This window comes from Ixodes scapularis, unplaced genomic scaffold, assembly GCF_016920785.2.
Source record: "Ixodes scapularis isolate PalLabHiFi unplaced genomic scaffold, ASM1692078v2 PGA_scaffold13__105_contigs__length_92229423, whole genome shotgun sequence".
NCBI classification, from domain to species: domain Eukaryota; kingdom Metazoa; phylum Arthropoda; class Arachnida; order Ixodida; family Ixodidae; genus Ixodes; species Ixodes scapularis.
This window is the reverse complement of record NW_024609839.1, coordinates 91,266,954-91,273,460: the sequence shown is the minus strand read 5'-3', so window position 1 is coordinate 91,273,460 and position 6,507 is coordinate 91,266,954.

Here is a 6,507-nt window from a genome sequence, read left to right as displayed (position 1 = left end):
CACGAGGTTACGCCGACGGCGACGCCGACGCGTCACGCCGACGCGCTCACAGATGGCGACAAACTTTCCAGCTATCATAGAAGAATGGATAGTTGGGCGAGTTGGCGCGAAAAAAAGACGAGGACGAAGAAGAAATGCACGTGACGAGTGCAGTGCACGTCACGTGCGCGTATTTATGCAGCGTTCAGTCTGAATCAGTATACATGACGATCTTCGCAATTACGTGTGCACGAGAGCGCGTGAGGTGGGGGGGGGAAGGGGGGAGGGCACTGGGTGGGTCCTTGCGCTCGCGCCGTTATGACTTTCGCTGTGGTGCCTGTTTGGTGTAAAATGGATTATTAGCGGCGAGATGTTTGGGTGTTGCCCTCCCATGGTTAACTCTCGTGACGTCATTACCTTCTGAACAACAACTTTGGTGGTGTTTGTAATTAGCATGGTGGAAGCTGGAAATCAATGCGCTTTAAACCAACACAGACAACACCGTCAAAAATCGAAGTTCTTACATTACTCTTATTTCTGTCGATGAGAAATCCTTTGCCCAGGTCAGAGTCAGCATTCGGCCAATCGTGGAAGGCCGACCACTGCGACACTCTCGATCACTCAGGTCGCCAGTAGGCTGTACGAGGCACTGATCGGCGACCTATGGCCGATCACTTAACTGTTTCAATCTTATTTTCGCATTTCACGGTTTAGAGGTTGTTTTCAACCTGTTAAACATATAATCGTATATAGTTCAAATTCATTACATTTGTTTAACTTTTACTATTTTTTGTTTTGATCAACTCTGTTTTAGTCCTATTAGTCTAACAATTTTTGTAGACGAACTTCATGGTGTAATTAATATAGTTTCATCTCGATACCCCACGCTTCCTTTATCTCTGCTTGGCGATTTTAACATTCCGAACACGTATATCATGAAACACTGAACCGCCCAGTATACGCCCCGTCTCCTCTTTAGCCAATAAATTCTTGAACTTGTGCTGTGTATTTTCCTGTACACAGCTTATTAAGCAACCTACAAGGACAACACAATCTGTCGCGAACACCCTTGATCTTGTTTTGACATCCGAGATTAGTTACTGGCCTGGCTTAAGCGATCACTGTTTGCTTACTTTCCAGATTAGCTTGTCGCGACCAAAGAATCTTAAAAAAATATTTGTACTATACAAAAGCAAATTTTGAAGCAATTAATTATGAACTGTCCATTTTTCTTGATAATGTTTGAATGGTTTGGATAATCGCACTGTACGAAGAAATTGGGACATTTTTTGAGGCTAAAGTGAATGATTTAACGAATAAATCCATTCCCATTTTCACCATCATATCTAATAGTGATGTTCCGTGGTATAGCCGTAACCTAAAACGTTTATCAAACAAAAAGAAGCGCTTATATAGATCAGCTAAACTATCTGGTAACGGTGCCCACTGGACGGCTTACGAGCATGCCTCCGACGAATATGTAGCTGCACTAAAAATGCTAGGGAAGAATTTCTTCAAAGCACTTTGCCATCAATGTTAATAAACGGCATTATAAAAATTTGGTGTGTTATACAACCAACAGATGAGGACACGATCAATTTAGTTGACAGCATTGGAAACGTAATTCCTTCTAGCCAGTGTGCAGTGGTGCTGAATGAAATGTTTTCATGCAACTTTTCTGTAACTTCAGGTGTCCCGATACCCGATACTCATGGCTTTGACTGCCTTGTCATGTCTCCCATACTCATTGAACCTACTGGTGTAGAGAGCCTCATTAGGTCACTTAAACCTTCTTCGTCTCCTGGATGCGATTCAATTAATCCCAAGTTTTTGAAAAGTGCAAGTGTCTATTCTTCTGTTATATGTTCTAAGATTTTTCAGCAGTCGCTTGACAACGGTTATGTTCTTGGTAAATGGAAGGTCGGGAAGTGATTCCATTCCATAAATCAGGTAGCAAGTCTTCTCCTTCCAATTACCGACCCATTTCACTAACCAGCATTCCTTGTAAACTTCTTAAACACATTCTGTTTTCGCATCTCGTTACATTTCTTGAATCAAACTGATTTTTCACACCTTCACAGCATGGCTTCCGCAAAACTTACTCCTCTGAAACTCAGTTGGTATCCTTTACGCATAAACTAAACCTCATTCTTGACCATTCCTCATTTGCCGATTGCACTTTTTTAGATTTCTCTAAGGCATTTGACAAGGTATGCCGGAAACATTTACTATATAAACTACATCAACTTAACCTTGATCACAAACATCTCGCATGAATCGAATGTTTTCTTCTGAACCATTCAGTTTGTTTCAGCTAACAACTCTAACTCGCAGCCAACTGGTGTTCCCTCCGGTGTGCCACAGGGTTCTGTTCTTGGTCCTTTTTCCTTATGTACATAAACGATCTACCTTTTTTGCGTTTCTTCTAAGATTCTCTACTTTGCCGATGACTGCGTGGTATTTCGTGAAATAGCTTGTGAAGAGGATATAACTAACCTTTAGTCGGACATTAATGCCATCTCTGAAAGGTGCAAACCGTGATATATGGACCTAAACGTTAATGAATGCAAATATATGCGGGTATCTAGAAAAGCATATAGTAAAACATATAAAATATCGCAACAGAAAGACAAGGACAAGAAGTATACAGGACAGGCGCTGTATACTTCTTGTCCTTGTCTTTCTGTTGCGCTATTTTAGATGTTTTACTAAGATGAACCAACTAGCCCAACAACGTACCCTACTAAAAGCAAATAGTTTTCCCACCTACTTTCTAAATCAGCGTGCCCTTGATTCCGCCACTACTTACTGTTGCGACCGAGGAGTTCCTGAGGCAGCCTCAGGCAGGGCCAGGCGAAGACACGGATCGCAAACTGACTCCAGGAAGGAACATCAGCCGGAGACGGGAGGGTCTCTCACGATTAACTCTGTTTAATTACATATATACAGAAGTTTCTACATCGTCGGAGAGCACAGAATGGGCAGCGAAAATGTCCTTATATAATAAAATTGGTGTTCTGGAGCTGCCGTGCCATTGGTTGGTTCGTGCCGCATTCCAAAGTTGGCCTCGACGTCAGCCTCTTCCTCTCGGCCCCGATGCTCGGTCGTTGTTCTTCTCTGAATTGAGGGCGACTAGGAGGGTCTCGCGTATGGTAGACACAACAGACTGTCCATCTGTTCAGGGTCGGATTCTGCCTGGCGTTCTCGTAGAATGCAGACGCCTCCGTGGAATGCAGACGCCGTAGACAGAACACGCCGGCGGCAACGTTCTCGGGGAAGGCATACGCAAGGCAGGCGCCGTAGACAAAGCACACCGACGGGAACGTCGGTTCTGATGCCCTTGAGCCCAAGAGAAACGCTTCTCCGGTTTCGGTCGAACGTGCGAAAAGGGTTCGGATCGCACGCCAACCTTCTCGACGTTCGCTTGGTCGTCGTCCGCACCGGAATGCAAGGTCGATTTTCACAAACACAGGGAGATCGAGACGGGTCATAACAGCACCAACAACGGCTCAGACGGGTGGTTTCCGATTTAAACAAGACGGTCGGACGGGCTCAAAGAGAGGGCGAAGGAAGAGACGCGGCCCCGGCCAAGGCCGATCGCAACATTTCAAATACCTTGGTATTCATATCACAGCCGATCTCACCTGTACCGATCACATCTATGTTATTAACAACGCTAACAGAATGCATGGATACATCCAACGTAACTTCACAAAAGCCCCTTCGTCCATAAAACTTTTGTTATATAAAACACTAATCCGTTCAAAACTTGAATATGCTTCATCTGTGTGGGATCCTTACCAAGAAAACTTAATAGGTTCACTTGAAACGGTTCAAAATAGTTCAGTTCGTTTTATCCTATCTAACTATAACAGAACTGCCAGCATAAGCTCAATGAAATCTAGCCTCAACCTACCAACTTTAGCATATCACCATAAATTATTTCGACTATGTCTATTTCACAAGCTCTTTCATCACCCCTATCTGCGCCACGATCTTATTTTACCTCCCCAGTATACCTCATCCAGGTTGGATCATGCTTTTAAGGTTGGAATTCCACTCTGAAAAACTAACGCTTTCTTCAGTCCTTTTTCCCACGCACATCAGGTGAGTGGAATCGCTTTCCCGCACCTACGGCAGCCATCGAAGACCACAATCTTTTCAAGAACGCCTTAGCTATTATTGTATGATTAGGAGCCTCTTATATGTCTATACTGGTAGCTGCGCAATGTTGCACTATCTTATGAAATGTAATCCACTCCACTCTCTAATGCCTCAGGCCTTCAGGGTAAATAAATAAACAAACAAATAAATAAATAAATAAACAAGAAAACGTTTCTTTCTTAGAACGGCCCGGCTAAAAATAGAATTATTTCTTCTCCTTTTTCAACACCAGCCACTTCCTTCACCTTTTCTTTCTCGTTGTATATAAACCCGTCCTTTGTGAGTTAGCGCCTATCCTATCCACTTCTTAGTCTGTTCTTGTCTTAGCATTATATGTAATTTAGCATGTATAGCCAACTAGCACGCCAGAATATTTTATTAAAATGATAGCTGTGAAGGCTATACGTATCGTAAGTTTTATACAGAGGAATTTTCAACAGGCTTCAAGACACCACATAGAATCAAGCCATACCCCTGTCACCCTGATACCTTCGCTTATTTATGTTTGTCAAAAACCATTGACAAATGGAATTGTTTGCCGATACATGTGTTCAAGGAAAATATTTAGTCTGTCCTCCGGCGCAGAGCCGTATATGTAGAGAGTTTGGCCATTCTTTGGGAAGTATAGGAGACAAATGAGGAGGCTCCATTGGCTGAAAGCGGGCTGGGCGTGTTCCAGGGCGTCTTCAGAATTTCGAATGTGACCAACCAGAAGCCGGAAATAATACCCTTGCGGTGGTCGCGAGAAACAAACCTGATAACTGCATTAGAGTAACTCTCAATGACTGCAAATATGGTACACGTGATGTTTCAATCACGATCTTCCAAAATGATGGTGGAGGAGTGCGACTAGCGGAACGATCGACATAATCCGTACGCCAAGCACCGAGGGCCGGGAATCTGCCGTCCGAGCGGTCACACTCTGTCCGAGCAAAACAGATTTGAGCGGCGCATTCGTCTCTTACATCTTTCTGCGTGATCATGATCAAAACAACACGTGCGCCCTATTTTCAACCACGAAGAGTTACTACATTTCACTCTTACGCGCTTATTAAAACCATTTACGAACATATACCTTCGATCAGAACTGTTTCTCGCTACCACCGCTAGGGGATTCTTTTCGGCTTCTGGTTGGTCAAGAGAGCATGCCAAGCCCTCTTTCCGAGTCGTGACGCATGCCCTGGCTCTGCCCGCACCTCCCATTGACCAAACTCTCTACATATACGGCTCTGCTCCGGTGGTCAGTGGTGTTTTTCATATTATACTACAGTCTTCATAGATATAGAGTGAATATTTATATTACACGTGTAGCTAAAAAATACGGTCAACACTCCACAATAGTGCGTCACGGCGATGCAAGTTTTTCTAAAAGTAAAAATGCTCCGTTTAGATGTAGGTGTTAATGGCAAACTACAATCAAAAGGCTACATTTTATGCTGAAATGTGACCTGGGCTCTTGACAGCGTAGCCATTAGTCACGAGACGTTCGTTGACGTGGAACATCTCACCTTCCACTACGTTACCAGTAGGCTTCAGACATAAGCATGGCAGACGTATTCTACAAGCCATTTATTGATACGTGGATTGCACCTATCTAATTGCGCATCGGTGTATGTTGTCAACTTTGGCGATGGGAACCAAAAACCATAATCATATTACAAAGCTTGTTCACTTTGTTTTGTTAGCTGAAGGGCATGCTGCCTTGTTTTAAATATTGTCTGGACCTCCAGATAGCTCTTATATGATATACTAGAGTAAAATGGCAGAAGAAAGGCAGAAACACCATGAATCATACCCAGGGTCTTTTGTTTTCGGCTAAAATCCCGATATTTCCAATTTTTGCACCCGAAACGAGTTTGATAAAAACCCGGCTAACCCGATTTTTACGAGAAAACCCACTTTCCTTGGAGCCGAAAACCACCTGAAAGTCTGGAAATTAGTAGACATTCTAAAATCACTTTTACATGTTTCCCCAAAGTTGCTAGTTCGAAGAACACATATATTTTCTCGTTTGCGTTACCACCGACACATTTTCGCTTCAGACGAGCCTAAATTGTACCTGGAGGCTGGAAGCATTCCGTGGAAGCTCAGTACTGACCCTGTGATCATTTGGCATCAGGCTATTGCGCGATACCCTAGCTAACAAATATCGCGGCGGCAATGTTTGAAGTTATAAAAGGGCCTGCGCTATTTCAAGAGGAAATTAAATTTTTTTATAACGGATTTGAATTGCTCTTTTGCCACCATGACCTCAGGTCATTCGTGGGGAAATAAAAACTGGGCAGTACGGTGTGGGTGAAATGCTTAAAAGTGGTGCCTGAGCCGGGCCGTAAGCCATCCATATAGACTTCATGTAGAAGTAAA